This window comes from Canis lupus, chromosome 5 (genome assembly GCF_011100685.1).
Source record: "Canis lupus familiaris isolate Mischka breed German Shepherd chromosome 5, alternate assembly UU_Cfam_GSD_1.0, whole genome shotgun sequence".
NCBI lineage: Eukaryota > Metazoa > Chordata > Mammalia > Carnivora > Canidae > Canis > Canis lupus.
In genome coordinates, this window is record NC_049226.1 from 12,444,281 (window position 1) to 12,465,420 (window position 21,140).

The window sequence follows — 21,140 nt, forward strand, 5'->3', positions numbered from 1 at the left end:
GAACCACCCCCCCCGCCCCCGGGGCCCCAGCAGCCCGTCCTCGGAGGTGAAATGCAACCGGAGCAGCTGGAGGGGAGCGCGGCCCGCGGCGCTGGCTGCGGGGCGCGGTGCGGGGCGGGCGGGAGCGCGGGGGCCTCCCCCATCCCTCCCCTCCTCCCCCCGCCCCCTCCCCTGCCCCTCCCCGCCGCGCCGCTTCCGGAGAGCCCCCCGCCCGGGCCGCTGCGGCCGCAGGGAAGAGCCCCCGCGCGCCCGCCGGGCCGCTCCTGGCCGGGCCTGCGCTCCCGTGATAGGGGGATGGTTCGCAGCACACACGTTCCTTTGTCTGGCCCGACCACGTGCTCTGTTTGCACAGCCCCATGTGGTACCACTGGAGGAAATCGAACCAGCGCTCAAAGTTCAAGGAACAGCCAAGCTCTGCTGGGAAGCGGCTGGGCCGGGGCCGGGGCCGGGGCCGGGGCCGGGGCCGGGGGAAGGGATGGAGCGGGAGGGGCAGGCCCCGGCGAGGGGGGCGGCGCAGGGCCGCGGGGTGCAGGCGGCTGCGGGTCCCCGCGGAGCGCGCGCGGTGGGTGGGAGCGCCCGCCCTGCCCGCCCTGCCCGCGCTGGAAGTGGACTTGGATTCTCAGCATCTCGTGTGTTTCAAAGAGCTTTATGGCCGATAGAGGCCTCCCACTACCTTCGGCTCACTGAATCCTTACAAAAAGACGGGATGCCAAAGTGCCTCTCCTCCTTGGGGTAGAGAGCGAGAGGGGAAAGGCCGAGCCCCTGAACCCTGGACCCAGGGCTCTGACCCTCCAGGCGGCCAGTGCGGCGGCTCCAGCTATGATGGCAAAATGCAGCGGACAGTGACCATTTGTCTCCTTCCTCTCCCTCCTTCTCCTACCCTCTCCCTTCCTCCCCCCTCCTTCTCTCTCTCTCTCTCTCTCTAATTACAGAACAATACACATTTGTGGTTAAAAAAATTCAAACAATTCAGAAACGTATGAAACATAAATGTACAATGTAAAAAGGGAAAGTTTTCCATATCCAATTTCCCAAATATAGTCATGGTTAAGATGTACAGTCATTTTCTTTTTTTTCCATGCATGCCTGGACGTATTTATGCAGTTTATAAATACTTGTGTCTTTAAAAAAAAAAAGGGGGGGGGGGAATCTTACTACACATGCCATTCAGTTAAATCTGTTCAGTTTAACGCATCAAAGAATATATCTTTCCCAAATAGAATATATAAATCTAGACCATTCTTCTTTTTAACAGCTGCATAGTATTTCTTTGTACGAATGTATTATTATTTGATTGTGTAGTCAAATGGCTGTCCATTTTTTATCTTAAAAAAGCCAAACTAAACGTATATGAGATATATGAATCTACATTATATATGACTATCAATACATATTAGCATATATCCATAAATATCCATAAATATACACTGTATATTGTGAAAGTATTATTTTAGGTGAGTACCTAAATTTTCTAATTCAAAACAGCATTGCATTAAAGGTAAGGCACATTTTAAAGATTTTATTTATTTATTCATGAAACACACAGAGAGCGAGGCAGAGACATAGGCAGAGGGAGAAGCTGGCTCCCTGAGGTGAACCCAGTGAGGCACTAGATCCCAGGACCCCAGCATCATGACCTGAGCCAAAGGCAGATGCTTAACCACTGAGCCACCCAGGAGTCCCATAAGACACATTTTAAGTTTCAATAAAAATGGCCAAATCGTTCGATAAAAATGTTACACTAAATTACAATGCACGTAAGAAAGCTAACCATTAGTGCATGACATTACTGTATGAAACCCAACTGCCTTCCACTCATACCTGACCTGAGAGCATTTGTAAATCTTTTTAATTCTTGATTATTCAACAATATAAAAATCTGATGTTTTAAAAAGTGAATTTGAGAATATTTCTAATAATATTTTTACTAGCTAATTGCTATTTTTCAATTAGCAATAATCGCACCTCAGATAAACCTCGTTGGCTATGATACTGCCACTTGTGCAAAGCTTGCCATTTTTCTTCTAGAAGTTGTACCTTCTGCTTGTTTATTGATTTACTTCTTTTTTCTTACTTATTTGAAGAATTCCTTTGACTACTTTGCAAAGATTTTTCCTGGCTCATTTTCTATCTTTCGATTATGTATATAGAAATGTGAAATGCTTAATGTAGTCAAACTGGTCGATCTTTATCTTTATGGTTTATAAGTTTCATGCCATGCTTAGAAAAACTTTTCAAGCCTCCAGAAAATTAAACTATTCTGCTATATTTCCTCTTAACATTTTTGTGATTGTTTCCTTATTTTATTTAGCAGATTTTTTAGAAAGATTTATTTATTTATTTTGGGGAGAGAGCACAAGAAAGAGGAGCAAAGGGAGAGAGAGAAAGAATCCCAAGCGGATTCCATGCTGAGTGCAGAGCCCAACATGTGGTTCAGTCCCACAACCCTGATATCACGACCTGAGCTGAAACCAAGAGTCAGATGCCCAACCAACTGGGCCACCCAAAGACCCCCTTATTTCATTGAGCAAGTAATATATGCCAGATATTCTTTTAGAGGCCAGATATGTGCACATGGTTCCTAAATTCATGGAATTATATTCTAGAGAGGGAGATTGATGACAAACAAACGAATGAATGAATAAGCAATTACAAAATTCAAAGCACTGTGACAAATAAATGGAGAATAACAGAGAGAATAATTACAGAAGGCGAAATTTACACTGAGCTCTGAAAAGTGAGAGGTAGCCAGTCATGGAGGTGAAGACCATTCCAGGCAAAAGGATCAGTATATGCAAAGGCCCTGAGGAGGAAAATAATTTGGAGTATTTGAGGAACTTAAAGAAAGCCTGTATGACTTTAATACTGTCAGCAATGTAGTGAATCAGAAGATAAACAGCCTTATAGACCAAGATGAGGAAGAAACCAATGGGTGCCTTGCAGAACCAGGTAAGGAATAAATTTTATTCCAATGCAGTGGGACACCACTGAATAGTTTAAGGGGGGAAAGTATCAGGTTTATGTTTGGAGTTATCTAAAAGAATGTTCTGCTTCCTTGAGAATGATGTAAAAGGCACAAGAGATGAAGTAGAGATCCAGACAGGATTCTGGGGGAAAAGGACTTGCTGGATAGTGATCAGGGTCAACAGGGAGATGGAAAGATTCAGGAACCATTTAGGAGGACACTGACATGACTTGCTGATGGAGCAGATGTGGGAGATGGGAGAGAAGCAGAAGTTATTAGCATGACTTCTCGGTTCCAATTTGAGGAACTGGGTGGACACTGGTACCAGTGGTACCATTTCTTGAGAAATGTAGATTGGAGACAGATGAGGTGGAGGGGGTCTAGGAATTGCTTTCAACATGTTGAGTTTGAGATTATGATGAGTGTTTCAAGTGGATCTATTAAGTAGATGGTCAGTGGGACAAAACTGAAGCTGGGGAGAGAGGACTAGGTAAGAGGTAAAAATTTAGAAATTGTTGGCCATTATGCATTTAAGTCCAGGAAAAGAGTATACAGAGAAGAGCAGAGATCTTGGCTATAAGCCCTAAAGAACTTCCATATTTGGAGTTGAACTGAGAAGAAGCCAGCAGTGTAGACCGCAGAGTCAAGGAGGTAAGGCATAAAGCCAGGAGAGGTTGGTATCTCTCAGAGATGGAGACAGGAGGAATAGTCAACACCATCAAATGCTGAGGAGACGTACCATAATTTATGAAGACCAAAAAGAATCCGTTACGGTTGACAACAAAGAGCTTACTGATGATATTGGCAAGACCAGTTTTAGTAGAATAATGAGGTAGAGGTTATAATTTGAGAACCATGGCAACCTCCCTGAGTGAAAACCTGGAATTTAATAGGAGATTTCTGTAGATTCAATGCCTTTATCTGGTGTTTCTCAAACTTTGCTGGACATTAGACTCTCTAGTCAAATGTACAGTTGCCTGAGCCCCAACCCCAGGGTCCCAGGGTCAGAATTCTAATAAGATCTTCAGGTGATTCTGATACATACCAAAGTTTGAGAATCACTGCTTTAACCCAAGGGCAGATTTCTCAAAATGGAATTTCAGATTCTACGTCTGAGGGGAAGAGGAAAGATTTAAGGACAGATGGCCTTTCGGTATCTTTCAGATCATATCACATAAGCAGCTGTCTGCTCTTTTATGAAAACAGTGACCGTAAAGAAAAATATATCACTTGGCATTATACCAAGGTGTTTTAACCCAAACATAAATTGGACTCCCTGAACACAAGCTGAACTCCATATTTCCCCTGCCTGTTGGGATATAACTATGAGTTGATTCAAATAGTATTCACAGGTGAAATTCCCTTTTTTTTCTTTTTTTTAATAAAGGCCTGCCCAGAATTCAAAAATATCTCTTTTCCCATTGTTTCTCTAACCAACTGGATGGTCTAAGACAGAAACCATCTCCTTAAAGGCAAAACAACTGCTGGTTTGGAAACTCGGTCAACTCCCTTTGATTTAGCAACTCCACTCCAGGCAAGCACTTTTATATACATTAATGAATCCTCAGATGAACCTTTTGAGGCAATTACTTTTATTTCTATTTTATGGATGAAAAACTGTAACTAGAATAAATGGAGCTGAAATCAGTTATTAAAGATGTCTCAAAAATAGCATTCCCTAGCTTTGACTATGTTATCCCGATTATGGAAGGAAAAATGGATGGCTCCTTGCCCATGTAATACTTGGATTTGTCTTTCCTTACCCTCTTGGCTTGGCTGTGTAGATCAGATTGTTAACAGCCTAGGCTCAGCCGTGGCTTATCAGCTGGATTTTTATTCTTTCCCAATTTGGACATAGAACATGATGTCATGGAGCGCATAAGCATGAGCTCCAGGGGCCAAATTCTGGCTCTGCTCCTTTGTGACTGTTGCCTTGGACAAGTCTCTTAGCCTTTCTAGGCTTCATTTGCCTCACGTGTAAATCAAGGAGCTCTCAAAAAAAAGGTGTTGTGAGTATTCAGTGATAAATATCACACACACACACACACACACACACACACACAATATGATCAATATCCAGTAACTATTACTATTTATACCAAATCCCATTACACTCCTCAGTCAAACCCCAGTTCTGCCCAAATGGCCCATCGGATATATTCCTGAAATCTTTTGTGGGAGATGCTGCTGTTTCTTATTCCTCTCTAACCCCTGATGGTGTTATTTCAACAGTGTTCTGACTATCTCCTGAGTTCCCCATAGCCACCCGCCTCCATAAGATCTTAGTTTGGATCCTGAAAGAGAAGGTGTGTTCAACCCCATTTCTCTCTAAACCCAGCAGTAATATAGATACAGTTACCCTGGAAAATTGAGGAAAGAAAAAAGCTTTGCCAAAATTAACCAACTTCATAACGAATTCATATTCAAGTGTCAGGATCTAAACATAAAATTTTCCACCACGTAAATAATGACTGGGTACTACTAAAGTCAGAAAACTCCAGAACAGCCCAATCATTCCATAGCTCTGACAAGTGGGAACTTCTTTGTAATGTCCATTAATTCGTATCTCCTATAGCTTTCATCCTACCTTTAAGGACCATAAAGAAGTTAGCCTATCAAATGTCTAGCAAAAGAAAACAGCGCCTTCTCGAGTTTTCTCTCTCCCAGCAACATATCCCCAGATCCTTCAGTTACTCCTGACATAATAGTTTTTGGTTTTTTCATCGTCCTGTCTATGACCCCCAAATACATCATTTGGGCTACCCCAAATTAATGCAAAGGTGGACTTTAACCAGCAAGGAGAGCAAGCTTACCCCCACCTCTGTCCTAAACACGGTTTCTTTTACCCAATTAACATGATATGCATTTAGATACAACCACAGGGTTTATAAGGTAGAGGTGAGGTGAAGTCCATTTCCCTACATTCTGCTATTGCCACTGAAAAGTACAGCTGTGGAGACTTGGGGACTTTTCTGCAGTAAAATGAAGTTTCCTATCACCAGATTTATGAGAGATAAAGACAGTTGTGAAGACATCTGAAATGGCTTACTGATTTCAGTTTTAAAGTCAGTAGTTCCAGTGGTAACCTCCTGATTCTTCTTTGATCGTGGCAGAAGCAGAAGTTCCCTGGGCCAACCAATTCCACAGTATTGTTCCGAGAGGCCCACCCTAGAGCTTGAGCTCCTCCAGCATACCCAACAATTCTGGAAGTACCTAATTCCTTGTATTAGATCCCTACTGATTGAATGGATGTAGTGCCTTCTGTTCCCTGCAATTGATGCTACTAATTTTGGCCAATGAGGAGGATTTCACAAGATGGAATACATTATAGAAATTTAAAGTGTTGGGGGATCCCTGGGTGGCTCAGTGGTTTAGTGCCTGCTTTTGGCCCAGGGCATGATCCTGGAGTCCTGGGATCGAGTCCCACATCGGGCTCCCTTCATGAAGCCTGCTTCTCTTTCTGCCTGTATCTCTGTGTGTGTGTGTGTGTGTGTGTCACGAATAAATAAATAAAATCTTAAAAAAAAAGAAATTTAAAGTGTTGCTTTTTATTCACATATATGTGATATCCATGAGACTGGAGCTGGATGGAAAGATGGTTGGACATTTGGATGGATGGACATAGGAAACATTATCCATATGTTTTTCCCCCAGGGTACCAACACTGGCTGGCATCTATATTATTGATCAAGATAGGTAGTTTGTCCACAATTCTAAATCCTACTATTTTGATCAGAAGTTGTAGTTGCAAGGGACAGAAACACAACTTGAAATAATTTAAGCAAAACAGGGAGATTAGTAATAATTCAACAGTAAAAGGGGCAAAAGTTGGACATGGCCTTAGGGACAACTAAACCAAGGATCAAATGTTCTAAAAAGTCTATCTCTGTTTCTCTCCAAGTGCTAATTTTTTTCTCTCAAACTATCTTACTGAACAGGGTGGGATATATGGCTGCCACTACTCCATATTTGTGTCGCAGTGCTCCAAAACCAGAGGTGTAAATATAGGCCCTCTTCTCCAACTGAAATTGGGAAAATCCCCAGATAAAAATTCTGAACATAGTTTGGATCTTATGCCCATCCCTTGGACCAGTCACTGTGGTCTGGAAGTGAGGTACCAAGAATAGCCCAGGATGGACCACACAATCAACATGATCGCCCCTGTGGCCAGGGGAGCAGAGTCTATTAGCAGGGGGAAAGCAGAAGAATGGCACTGAGCAGAGAGCAATCCTCACCCCCAGACCTGAAATGATCTGAATGATTCACCAACTGCAGCTACTAGGCTTTTAGATGTTAACCCTTCTCAGAGGATTTAAAACCACTGACGTGACCACAACACTAAGTCCGTCTCCATGTTACTACTCTGATGAACATGTTTCTGAAAGATTTCGTCCGTGGAGGATTTTGAAACTAAGACATTTTTCTCAAGGTCAGTTGCTTGGCCACATCAAACACTTAGAATCTAGAAATAAGAAAAAAAAGTCACCTTTGAATAGTTAGAAGATGTCTAAAAAATCAAGATGTGGGGATGATGAAAAAGTTCTGGAAATAAGATACTGGTCATAGATATATAACATTGTGAATGTACTTAATGCCACCATATTGTACACTTCAAAATGGCTAAAATGTTAAATCTTATGCATATTTCACCACAATAAAAAAAATTAATCTAGGTATCTAATTAATTTACCCATTGGTGAATTCACTTATTTGCCATTTATTTTACTTTGGTCTCCAAGGAAAATCTCAAGTGTAGGGACATACCTATGGAGAAATGGGATAAAAAATGATAGGGTTTGGAATGATCCTCCATGCACTCAGCTCTCCAAGAGGAAACCCTTAGAATGCCACAGAATTCTTGAGCTAAAAGTGTTAGCACAGATCATCTCGTTAATCCTCCACTTGTCACTAAAGAACATTTCACTCCATCCATCTAGGACACCTAATTCATTCCAGACACAGATGCTTCAACTGGTTTAGAAATGCCACCGACAGTAATGGCCCTCCCATGCTTCATAAGTAAAACTTAGGCGTGGCCCAGACTGGAAAGAAATGGTCATGTGAAGGATGTTAGTACAATGCCCCCACCCCTTGCCACGTCATAATGAGCCAGTAGGCATCTTCCTTCCAACTCATAGAAATTCATTTAGAATGAAAATGAGTCCCTGGGAAGACCCTGGAAAATGAGTCTTCCACACTCTTAACCTTAAGAACCCAAGACTATTCTGTAAGAAGAAAAAGAAGACATAATGTTTTTTTTTTTTCTTCCCTAAATAACAGGGAATAATGAGCTCAGAGAAGGCTAAGATGAACCGAAGGAAGTCGTCTGGGATCATTTGAAATTTTAGAAACAGAGATCAGAAGTCTAGTACTGTGATCTATTTCACCCTGTCCTGTTCAGATAACTATTCATTGCTCCATGAGACAGAGGCTGTCGTGGAGAAGCCACTCTGCCAGAAAGAATTAAGGACATTTCTACAGAATTGGGTCAAATCAGAGATATCTGCTGGTCAACTGGCCATCATTTGCCATTTTCAGGTCTTCTGAAAATTGTTTTATTAAGAAAAGATTTTGTGGTTTATTATTTATATGCATTACAAAGAAATCAGAAGGTGGGGTAAAAGGGGAAAAAAGAAAGTAAAATCTCCCATTATGCATTCCTTTAATAGATATTTATTAAAGGCTCGATACACGCCAGGCTGATGTTAGTTATCTATTACTATGTAACAACCTATCTCAAAATTTAGTTGCTTAAACAACCATATGATTTTTGCTCATGATTTTTGTGAGTCAAGAATTTGGGAATGGATCAGCTGGACGAATGTGGCATTTGCTGGGCTGGTGAGCAGGAGGGTTTACTTCCAAGATGGTATCTTCATTCCCTAGAGTGGAGAACTCTAGAACCTCAGTGCTCCATGGCTGCTCTCTGTCCCTCTGTCTCTCTCTCTCTCTCTCTCTTTCTCTCTCTCTCTCTCTCTCAGTGTCTTTACATCTGTTTCTCTGTCTTTCTCTCTCCCTCCCCCTCCCACTTTCCCCCTCATCCGGTGTCTCATTCTCTGGGGCTCCTCCACTTTCCTTGGATTTCTCACACATTGGTTGTCTCACAGTACTCATATCCCTTATGTAATGACTAACATAACCATGGCAAGTGTTCCAAGAAACCCAAGTGGAAGCTTTAGAAGTCTCCAAACATCATTTTCACCATGTTTCCTTAATCATAGTGAGTCATCAAAGCCCACCCGGATTCAAAGTGAGGGAAGGAATTGACTTCACTTCACATGGGGGTGTGGCATGCAGCTACAGGGAAGGAAGGACTTGATGGTGGCCATCCTCAAAAGAAGCTACCACACACAGATAAGAATCTAGGTCACTCTCTGTTCTCATAGGAAGAATGGATGATACAAACAAGTAAACAGGTATTGACAATGATGCAAAAGGTATACTATGGAACAGGAACACACTGAAGGAACCCAACTCAGATTTGAGAGATCAAGAAAGAATTTCTGGAGTGGAAAATATTTAACATGAGACCTGAACTGAGCTTGAGGTGGTTGTGGGAAGGAAGGACAGAAGAGACAGTGTTCTAGAAGTTGAGGACAATATTCTAGAAGTCCCAGGAGAAAAAGAGAGAAAGGGCATTTGTATAAAAAACCCTGAAATAACCCCAATATGTCAGAGCAATAGAGTGAAAAGATATGAATGTTGAAAGATGAAATTGAAGAGAAAAGAAAAAAAAACAGAACATAAATCCCTACTCTTTTCTATGTAAAGGTAGATATGCATTAAAAATGTGTTTTTACAAAAATGGGTCCTTGCCATTTATAAGGTTTTGTGGTACACATTCCATTACCTTATGTTGCGAACATCTTTTCCCTCACAATAAATAGACTTCTAAAACACTGCTTTAAATAAGTGCAAAATATTCATTTGTTATCCCTATGTTACTTTATTTAACCAATCTCTTAGTGTAGATATTCAGAGTACTTCCAATTTCTGTTTATATTACTCCTTATAGCCAAATCTTAATTATTTTTAATGATAATTTACTACATGCAGAAATTCTGGTTCAACATATATGAATCCTTTTTGGGGGGTTTTGATACACAGTACCAAATCATTTTCCAGAAATTTGTATTAATGTTTAATGTCCCACAGCAATATAAGAAAGTGCCTATTTCCCTATATACGTTCCACCAATAAAAAAAACCATTCATTTCTAGTTTTTATTAATCTGATAGGTCTCCATTTACATTTCTGTCATTACTGGGGAGATGGAACTTTTTGATGCTAGTACTTCTTATGTAGACTTCTGAAGATGATAAACTTATCAAAAATAGATGTGAGTAGACTTCAAACTTTAAAATGCTGTAAGAGGTAATAGGAAAAATGTAATCCACTGGTAAATTTAAATATAGTTTGACAACACCTCTGTCTTTCCTCTTAAATGCTACTGTGTTTGAGCTGCTCTGAAATAGTCATGGTGACTTTCTACAGGAAGGAGAAGAGGAAGTCAAGGGTTGTGACACATCAGAGACCCGGACTAAGTTCAAACCAGTTACATAGGTGAAGTGGGGTGAGTGGGGGGCCTTATTTCATTCATGATAGCTCACTGGCTCCCTCCCTTAATGCATTCAATGATCCTGTGAACTTAATGACTGCTGCAATTAAAGCCGCCCTGCTTAAGCATTGTGAATTACATTATGCTTGTTAGTGGCTGCCTTTGATAAAACATAATAGAAAGTCATCTCTTTTACATCATAACTCATTGTAAATATTGCTTTTCTGTATCTGTCCTTGCTCAGTTGATGTATTACCTGGTACTCCTAAGAAGTGTAATAAAAAGAAAGTTAGGTCTTGAGTAATTCTTCCAGTGTCTGGACATAGAGGCAGCCGAGGAGGACATGGCCTTCTGACTGGTCAGCCTAAAAATGAAGATGGAAGTGGAAATGGCACTCAGGAATTAGATTAAAAAGGAAAATATAAGGTTTTCTGTGGCCTCTTTGCTCTTCTTCCTTTAGGATGGAAAATCAACGAAGGCCAGGTCTCCACCAGGAAGACTTGAGATATATACTTATCCAGATAAACCAGGGGAGTGGATCAGAGAGCCAGGGAACAGAAATAGGGCTAGAAATATGGCATGTCTGCTTTTATCTACTTAACTTTACCAAGGAAAATTTTGACATAGATATTTGTAACCGAAACTGAACAAGAATCTGTTGAAATTGATCAGTGTTGATTATTGAGGCCAAAACAAAAATAAAAACAAACAAAAAACCATCTCAAAAAGCCTTCATGTTGTTTTTGTTAAGTACCCTCCACCTTCAATGCTAAAGCATAAGAACTGTTTGTTTTCACTCTCTTCTTATTTTGCTCCAGGAGACCAAGTCTCAGCCTTTTGGCCATTCAGTCCAGATATTTTCCTGGAGACAAGCCCACTAGTGCCTAATGTTCATGTGAATCCATAACCCTTTTATCCAAAATCCTAGTCCTGACTCATCACATTCAAACTGGATGCATTTAGAGTCAGTAAGGTATTAGTTGTATTAAATATAACAAAGTTCAATGATTCAGAGTGATTTCACTCTGATTAGTCTCAAATGATGACACAGAGTTATAGGTGACAAAATGTCTCTTAGGGTACACCATCAGGATCTTGGGGACCAATGGAGGAGATTCTTGCCCTGTATATTGTCTTGGTGCTTCCTTTGTGAACTTCCTTCGTGGATCCTCTGTGACATCTCCATAAATAGTAGAATAAAGGACACCCCATTTCACACACTCAGCAAAAGTTTTTGAGCTGACAAATACAAAGAAAAGTTCTGTGCAATACCCTCTGCTAATAAAGTTACTTGTTGACGGGCAGAGTGGTTTAGTAGAGTATGCACTACCCATGAAACAAGGAGACCCATTTCTGGCACTGCCCTGCTATCTCTCTTTAGATGAATTATTTTAACTCCAACAGGCCTCAGTTTCATCTATAAAAAAGAAGGGTTAGAGTATACTATCTCTAATCACTTTGCATTTTTTACCATGAGTCTACTTTGCTGTTCTGATCCCTTCCAAAGGGTTTTATTATATAAATTCAGTGATTTTCTTTTTTAGTTTCAAGATTTTTTTTCCCATGAAGATGTCCATATTAATTCTGAAAGCATTTGTCCTCTTATAGCCTGGAAAAAGAAAAGACAATGATGATACAAAAGTTTTAGAAGAAATTCAAGTAATAATAATAATAAATGGATACAGATACACATAATAGTATATATGTGCATACACACACACACACACACACACACACACACACATACCTTTAGTTTAAGTCTCCAATTCACTGCAGGCAAAAACATACCAATACAGTTACACAATGGGCCTGAATCTTCTCTTTCATTTTTAATGAGTGCTTGATTTATTCTTCAATTTTAATATACTTCCTTACATTACTGTGTCTACTGAAGACTGTTTCCTTCTAAATTGCTACAGTAGACATCTTAGATGTGTCAGTTGCCTAAATTCTATTGTTTCTTGGGAAATACTACTAATAACCACCGCAACAATAGCTCATACGTGCATACACTTTATGGTTCATATTATTTAGAATTAATGTCATACTCATCAGGATTATATTAGTGACACTAGATCATCAATTCAGAAGATGACATCTATAATTTCACTGGAAAAACCTTCTAGAAACAAATGATTAACATTAAATAAGTATCATGTGTTAAAACAAGGTTGATCCAAAACACCCTCGAAAAAATCAAAGCCAGTGAAAAAGTTGAAGTAATAAAATATAGAATGAATACAATGAACTGAGCACTCTAATACTCATTAATGAAAATATATGTAATTGTTTCAGTCTTTTTGGAAATAAATTTGGAAAATGTACCCAGAGGCTTAGAAGTTTGTGTCTTAAATGATTTTTCCTCTGTTAATATATTCTAAGGAAAAATGTGAAGTTGCAAAGATTTTTTTAAATAGAGAGATTTATGTATGAAGCATTTATAATTGAAAATTATATCTAATTTAAATGAGCAATACAAGGTAATGGTTTAGTAAATTATGGTCTATCCATAGGATGGAACATTATGTAGTCACTAAAAATATATTTTGTTAGACTTTTTAATGGCACAGAAGATGCCTCTGATGTTCTGGTATTATTTTATGTCATAAAATAATACGTTAAAATTTAATCTCAAAAAATCCATACTCAATAAAAACAGAACAGATTATCTCAGTTTTGTATTATTATTATTATTATTATTATTATTATTATTATTATCTTCTTAAGTTTTTTGTGGGCTTCAAATCTGCCAAGTTGGGCATCTGCCTCTTTTAAAATCAGAAACAAAATACCCAGAGATATAAAAAATTAAATTAAAGATGTATTTGTATTGAGAGACCTGGAGTAGCCAGCAAGCTCAGAGGAATCAAATGTTTTGGCAGATTTAATATTGTGACAAACTACAAATTAAGAATCCCTTTCTGAATCTTTTTGATGGGAACCAAATCATCAGCCAACAATTATTTTCTGAATACCTACCACATCCTTGATTCAGGACACTGAAGGCTATTGTCTGGCCCAGATGAGGCACCTTGCAGAGATTCCAAATCACTACCATTTGAGGAATGCAAATATGTATTGGGCAGTCTCCCTGTGCCAGGCAGTGGGGACACCAAGTGAAATAACACCGTGTACCCTCCCCTGGCAGGACTCACAATCCTAGCAGAGGAGATCTATGCAAATTCACACTGAAATATAGGTGCAAATGTTATACTAAGAAGGAAATGAGGGTCTTCAGAACAACTGTGAAAGGAGAAGTAATTTCTCCTGGAGAACTCAGGAAAAGTCTTTACAGAAGTCAAAAGGGAGCCTTCCAGAATGGACAGGATTGTAACAGACCACAAAAGGAGACCCTCCCTACCCCACCACCAGGCTGGAAAGAGCATAGAGGCAGGAGGAAAGTCAGTCAGGGCATGTCTGGGCTCAAGAGATCAAGAAGAGATCTTCCTAGAAAGAGCAAGGGGGGTTGAGGGGAGAGCCAAGGGCATGTTTTCTCAAAGGGCATCAATTCACTTCCTAAAAGAGTAACTAATGGGCATAACTGAGTCTTCGCTTAATCACCATAGAGATTTTGGTGCCTGGACCATCCATGAGGACCTTAGAAGCCGCAACACTCTTCATAAATGCACATGTCAAAGGCGTTAAGATACTGTTCTAAAGAACAACTGTAATCCCTTACCTTGTATAGCACCTTTGCATTTGCAAAGCTTTTCCCTGTGGTTTATCTCATTTGCTCTTCACAGCCACCCTATAAGACAAGCATTTTTATCACCACTTCACAGATAAGAAAACACACTCACAGACATCTGATGAATCATCCCCATCACACCGCGTAGAAGTGACACTCGGGTTCAAATCTTCTAACTCCCTTGCCTTTCCTTCTGCACCGCAGCTGCCTTTGACCTGGGGCCACGCCCTAGAAGCCCACTTCTCTTGTACCTCCTTCCGAATTTCATTTTAATCATTGTCATTGTCTTCTTTCTTCTTGGATTATAAAGTACAGAGGGTCCTGTTTAGACTGGGTCTGGATTCTTCAAAGCAATTCTCCATTTTCAAAGTGCCTTCACACCTCATTTATCCTTACAACTTTTCAGGTAATTTCGACAAATTGAAAACTTTACTTTCGTCTAAATACACTGAGGACAGAAAGGGAGGGTTGTGGGGGATGGGGAGCGGGGCAGGAGGGAGCAGCTAATTTACTCAACACTCGCTCAGATTCGCTCTGTGACTCATGCAGAAGGTGCCCAAAGTTCTAGAAAGTGCTCACACTTTGTTTTTTCCCAGGCTGACAGACTCCTGGGAATGTATGAGGTATAAAATCCCTCTTTACAAATTCCATTTTTGTTGCGCTACTTTTACTACCAAAGCCTCTTGCAGCGTTTGGTTCCCTAAGAAACACTGTTCTGTCATATGGTTGCAAGTAATCCTCACACTTCTAAAATCGAATATGGTTGCCAACTAATATTGCAAGAACCAAATACATGACATCTGGAAAGGAGAATTTTAAAAACCCACTGTTTCATTACCCCCACCTGTGTCTTTCCAGGCGGCAGTGAAAAGGAGAAGCGAAGCAACAAAGTGATTCTTGGAAACTTCCTTTGGAGGAAGAGTACATGTTGAAAATCGGATTTATCGTGTCTGTGTTGTCCTAATTCACCAAATGCATTCCAAACACTTAGGGTGAAGCAGAAGGTTGCATAGTAAGCTGGTGAGTTCAGGATGCTTTTACAGCCAATTGTCTCCCCAAAATACAAAACCCGTTGCTTAAAAATATCAGGCTGCCTGTGGAATTGAACTTGGATTTAATGAACAGAGAAATCAATGATATTTACTGAGCATCCGTGATGTCCCTGTTCTGTAGAAAACATGGTACGGTGTAATGTTGCACAAAATATTTACTACTTCCTACTCCAGGATCCTCTGTCTGAGAAATTGGGGTACTAATAACACCGGGTCTTCCTTGGGGATCCTGGGTAGCTCAGTGGTTTAGCACCTGTGTTTGGCCCAGGACGTAATCTTGGAGTCCTGGGATCGAGTCCCACATCTGGCTCCCTGCATGGAGCATTCTTCTCCCTCTGCCTGTGTCTCTGCCTTTCTCTCTCTCTCTCTCTCTCTCTCTCTGTCTCTCATGAATAAATAAGTAGACTCTTTAAAAACAAACAAACAAAAAAAACCACCGAGTCTTCCAAACTGACAGGATTATTATAAAGCTCAAATAAGGTTATAGATTTGGAAGGGATTTATAAGCTCTAAAGTGCCAGAGAAATGCAAGGTACCATTATTATACAATGAACCACTAGGTCTGACCCTTGCTCAGAAGGAGCTTGCAACCTATCTGGAGGAACAAAGCATCAACATATCAAATGTAAGTACAAGCATAAGGATTACATTATAGAAAAGACAACATGACAAGTGGTTTGGCAAGATAATATGCAATTATTTGCAAGTGAGAGGTACAGACAATGAGATTTATGAATTTAAAATAGGTAACAATCTCAGTGAGCTGGAATGATGTGGACAGGCTTTGTGGTGGAAGCAACTCTGGGTCTGGCCTTGGAGGGTGAGTAGGTTGGGCAGGAAGCATACGATGTCATCCCTGCAGCACCCCGAGCTCCTTGCCCCAATGCAGGTAAAGACATGCTGAGATAGAATTCGCAAACCACTCCTGCCGGCAGCCTACTGTCTGAAGTCAAGTGAGGTAAGACTGACTCCGCTATTGTCAAGACACAGAGTGAGCTTCAAAAGAAGACCCTGAAAAAAAGGAGGGAGGGAAGGAAGGAAGGAAGGAAGGAAGGAAGGAAGGAAGGAAGGAAGGAAGGAAGGAAGGAAGGAAGGAAAGAAGGAAGGGGGAAAGGGAAAGGAAGTCCCTGAACATTACCATGGAAATTGAACTTGGGATTGTTTGGCTGTCCCAGAACCAAAAACCACTCAGACCCTCATACTCTTCTTCACCACACCCTTCCCATTCATATTTGTCTCACCTGTTCACCCATGGGGGAGGTGGGGGGCAAGTCTTGCAGGAAGAGAATATAGTCACCCCCACATTGTGCTTCCAACCTGAGGCAATTGCAATGTGGTGCACGGTCATTGGCAAATAAATTCCAGGTGGGCAACACGTAAGCAAAAGAAAGAGAGAAAACAAAAGATGTGCCTCATTTCAAAACCATCCGCGTAGCTACAACTGTCTTTCTATGTATGACGATGCACTAGGCCTCGGGCGAAGTGGGGGAGGCTGCAAAGTGTATCTGAGTTGCTTAGAGCAAGGTGCTGATGCAACCAGGGTCAGAGGTTTAATCCCCCGCCCATGGGCTTCGCTGCCCACTAAGCCGCAGTCACACTTTGCAGGACGTCGGGTACAGAGAATTTCGTCCAGCTGTCCCCCTGGTGCCAGTGCGGGCTGTGACATAGCTCAGAACAGGTGCAAATGGCTCCATCCAAAGCATTCACCGTGGTTAGACACCCGGACAGCAAGTCAAAGCCCGAGGCACGATCCAGTTCCTACCTGCCCCTCCCGGATGCTTTCACCACCGTCCACCCTGGCATCCAGTACGTTAGAGACACTTCCCAATCCACGGTCCCTCCCTTTCTTTCCTGCGCACCATGCATCCCAACCTGCTTCCTCTACGGGGCCCTTCCTGGCATCCCAATTTTCATGGTCTGACCTCCTGGCATACTCACGCTGCTTTTCATCTTGACCCTTGATCTTGGGGCAGTGCATTGTGCACAGTAAGCCCTTCCTTACATGCTTACGACAGAAGTTCCAGTTACATAGGAGAGAGTAGGGGCTGGCTAGAGAGAGCAGGATAAAAATGCTTTGGACGTACCTGTTTGGGGAATAAATGCCTTGTCTTCCCAAACAGCACATCAGCAACGGCATCATAGAGAGTAATGAAAGTGGTAACCCCAGGAGGCAGGACAGTAATGGTGTTAGCCCTTGATTTCTGAATAACATTAGACGGAGGGAAAACATCTGGCTCTAAATAGAGAAGAACTAACTACATAATGGAAGCCATTACCTAAGTGATGTGAGTCCCTGGACAGGGACACGTAGAGATCTTGGAGGCATCAAAATGGGAGAATCATCATCCCCTGACCCTATCCTTCTTTCTCTCCTCCACAATCCAGTAAGTCACGGGTCTGGTTAGTTCCCCCTCTAAAATGTTCCCCTCATCTATCCTCACTTTTGGATCACCCTTGAGCCCTAAGCATATATATTTTCTCCGGGATAAACCTGGAAAATTCTCTTGGCCTGAAACTCCTGGCAATTTTTTTCTGAATCATGGTCTTACTTGGCTTTAGCCACACTACCTAGAACCCCCTCTCCTTAGATCTCCGTTAATGTTGTCATCGTGCCTTCAAGGCAACAGGGATTGTGCATTCAGCTTTTCATTCCAATCTGCTAATTCACTGTATGACATTCGTCAAGATAACTTCTCTCTCTGGGTCTCCGTTTCCTTTCCTCTGGTCAACTTGAGCGGGGGGAGGGGGAAGCCTCCAGAGAAACCTCAAGAGTAAAGCAATTTCGAGCTGGTCTTCTACCAAGGGTGCTCTCTCTGGAACTTGGAGCTCTAACACTCAGACTCTAGAGAGCCATCATCTCTTTCCTGCTCGCTTGCTTTCCCACTCCTCTCACCCCTCCAACACGCTGGTACCAATCCTGACCTGAGCCTCAACGTTTTACTAGAATTTATTTCCATCATTACCTTGGTGTCAAGACCTCCTACCAGAAAAAGGAAGGGTGACTATAAAAGACCTACTTCCTTTCCATTGTGTTTCTCCCCTCCCCTTTCCAGTGAGAAAATGGCCTGTTTGGAGAAGCCAAAATGCTTCGGAATTGAATTCACCACAGTAATATACACAAGGTTTTAATTTACAGTTCTGGGTCTCCGGGCCCCTGCATATGAGTTCTATAAATGAGACGTGTTGCTACAGTAAGTCCCATCGGGAGAGGCCGGGCTTAGACGGGGAACAGCTGTAGAGCTGTAATCCAACAACGTCAGCTTCTGAATCAGATCTGAATTATTGGTTCAGTCACAAAGCTATGGATATGCTTTCCCCCACAGGCGCTCACATATGGCCTTTGGCAGAAATGAAAATATCTTTTCCCTCCTTTGCTGGGTTTGGTTAATAATGAACCTTTATTCTGAATACTTTCTTATGTCTTAACTTCCTCTCTCTTTGTTCTCCTTCTGATTTCCTCAGCAAGGCCTCCGAGAGCCCCCACCACCCCCCTCCTGGTGCAAGGTGCGGTGAAAGGCTCTCCTGAACTAACCAGAGCTACCTGAGGCCTAGACATCCAAGGGAGCACTTCTCGGCCTTGGTTGTACACTGAGAACACACGAGGATGTTTCCAAAATTCCAAGACCCACACCGCACCCCAGGCCAACTGAATTACAACCTTTGGGAGTGATACCAAGGCGTCAGTAAATTTTCAGCCCTGAGGGGATTCCAATATGTAGTCAACATGGAAACCACTGCTTTAAAGCTGGTTCTGTCTGAGAGAGAGACAGCCTCTCCCTTATCCTCTAACAATGTGTAGGAAATCTGGGTATGAAGACTTCGTTCTTAAAGCTGAAATTTATCTTCAGATCCTAAAACCAAGACTTGTCCTCTAAACCAAGGGGTGTAGCCAAAACTTCAAAAAATTGACTCAACTACCATTTCTTCTGTAATGTCAACTTTCTTTCTTTTTCTTTCTTTCTTTCTTCCTCTTTCTTTCTTTCTTTCTTTCTTTCTTTCTTTCTTTCTTTCTTTCTTTTTAAAGACTTTATTTATTCAATTGAGACAGAGAGATACATAAAGAGAGAGCATGAGTGGGGAAGAAGTAGAGGCAGAGGGAGAAGTAGACTCTTTGCTGAGCTGGAAACCCAAAGTGGGGCTCGATTCCAGGACTAAGATCACGACCTGAGCCAAAGGCAGGTGCTTAACCTACTGAGCCACCCAAGGGCCCCTGGAGTGTCAGCTTTCTGATCCTTGAAGCATTGGTTGTGACAGCTGGAGGCTAACAGAGGATAATGAAAAATGTACAAGAGCTGAGTTGCAGGAAGGCTGGGGATGGGGAAGTATGTTCCTGACACTACTGTTCCTGGGGAAATAGTCCACTCAAAGTCAGGGCCTTCATTTCTTCATTTGCAAATGAGATTTGGAGGTGGGTGAAATACAGATTTTAAATGGTTTCCTCCACCATTCCCCAAAAGCCATCAAATTGATCAAAAATATATGGAGTGCTATATATTTGTTAAGCACTGTCCACCACCCTAAGTAATAAAAAGAATGATGCTAAAGAAATAAACTCTGCCTTTTTCAGAACTGCCAAATATTTGGAGAGAAAACTGGAGGGGATTTGGAGGTGCAGGATCTTCACCTCAACATTGGACAATAGAATAACAGAACCACCACTCTGTCAATTGAGCCATTACAAGATCAGAAGTCTTTCTGCCCTGGTGGGAAACCCAAATCCCCTCAAGGCTCTTCCTCCTCTGTGAAGGACTGAGCTCACCCATGAGTTTACTGGTTGCTACCTGACCACCTGTCAGCCACTATGAGTTCTGAATCCTTTGGATTGGCTTGGACATGACCCACTCTTAAGCAGTTGCTTTTCCCTTTTTCTGAATAATAAATAGATTATATTAAAGGAGGAAATATCACAGGACCCCTGGATGGCTCAGTCAGTTGAGTATCTGCCTTTAGCTCAGGTCATGATCCAGGGGTCTTGGGATAGAGCCCTGAGTTGGGCTCCCTGCTCAGTGGGGAGTCTGCTTTTCCCTCTGCTTTTATCCCTCCTCCCTGCTTATGAGTGCTCTCTCTCTCTCTCTCTCTCAAATAAATATAATCTTTAGGGAAAGAAAGTGGGGGGTGAATATCATGCTCTCCCGTCCGACTTACTGAGATAATTCATGCCGGATTCCTCTCCATACCTTGACCTTCACATACAACTGTTTCTCTTGCTTAATTCTAGGTTTTAATGATTCCTTAAATCTTTTAAACCCACTCCTCCCTTTCCACGCCCTTGTCAGTGACCTGGTTCAGGTCCTTCACTCGTGGGGGAAGTTGTGCTTCAAGAGATGTCTGTGGACAAGCAAATAAGAAAGGGGGTACCATTTAACCAATCAATCGGTGCAGAGGAAATGGGTTTTTTTTTAAAAAAATATTTTATTTATTTATTTATTTAAGAGAGAGAGAGAGAGAGAGACCAGGAGTTGGGGGAGAAGCAGACTCTCCGCTGAGCAAGGAGCCAAATATGGGGCTTGATCCCAGGACCCTGAGATCATGACCTGAGCCGAAGGCAGATGCTTAACTGGCTGAGCCACCCAGGCACCCTGGAAATGGGTTTTGATAGAGGTACAACCGGATCTCCTCTACCTCACAGTCCAGATCTTTGTCATTTCTTCCCTATTGCAGCTACCTCCTAAATGGTCCCTTGTCTGCTCCCATGCAGTCCTTCTTGAAAAAATGTTATGTAGGAAGCACCATGCTTGGTGCTAGCTAGGACAACAGAGATAGAGCAGACCTCGCCCTGCTTTCAAGGAGCTCTCAATCTAGCAGATGAGATACATGTAAGGAAATCGTTACCACACTGGGGCACCTGGGCAGCTCAGTCAGTTAAGCATTGGACTC

At 41.9% G+C, this 21,140-nt stretch overlaps 1 long non-coding RNA gene and 1 other non-coding gene across 2 annotated transcripts; both read right to left on the bottom strand.

Moving 5' to 3' along the window:
• Positions 1-1,877: 1,877 nt before the first annotated feature.
• Positions 1,878-2,011, bottom strand: LOC119872091. Its single transcript, XR_005360277.1, has one exon. It is a non-coding gene; the product is annotated as a U4 spliceosomal RNA (small nuclear RNA).
• An 8,108-nt stretch (positions 2,012-10,119) lies between these two features.
• LOC111096096 lies at positions 10,120-17,326 on the bottom strand. Its single transcript, XR_005358838.1, has 4 exons — positions 17,202-17,326; positions 16,505-16,580; positions 14,203-14,271; positions 10,120-12,132 (listed from the first exon to the last, which is right to left on the bottom strand). It is a non-coding gene; the product is annotated as an uncharacterized LOC111096096 (long non-coding RNA).
• Positions 17,327-21,140: the final 3,814 nt, after the last annotated feature.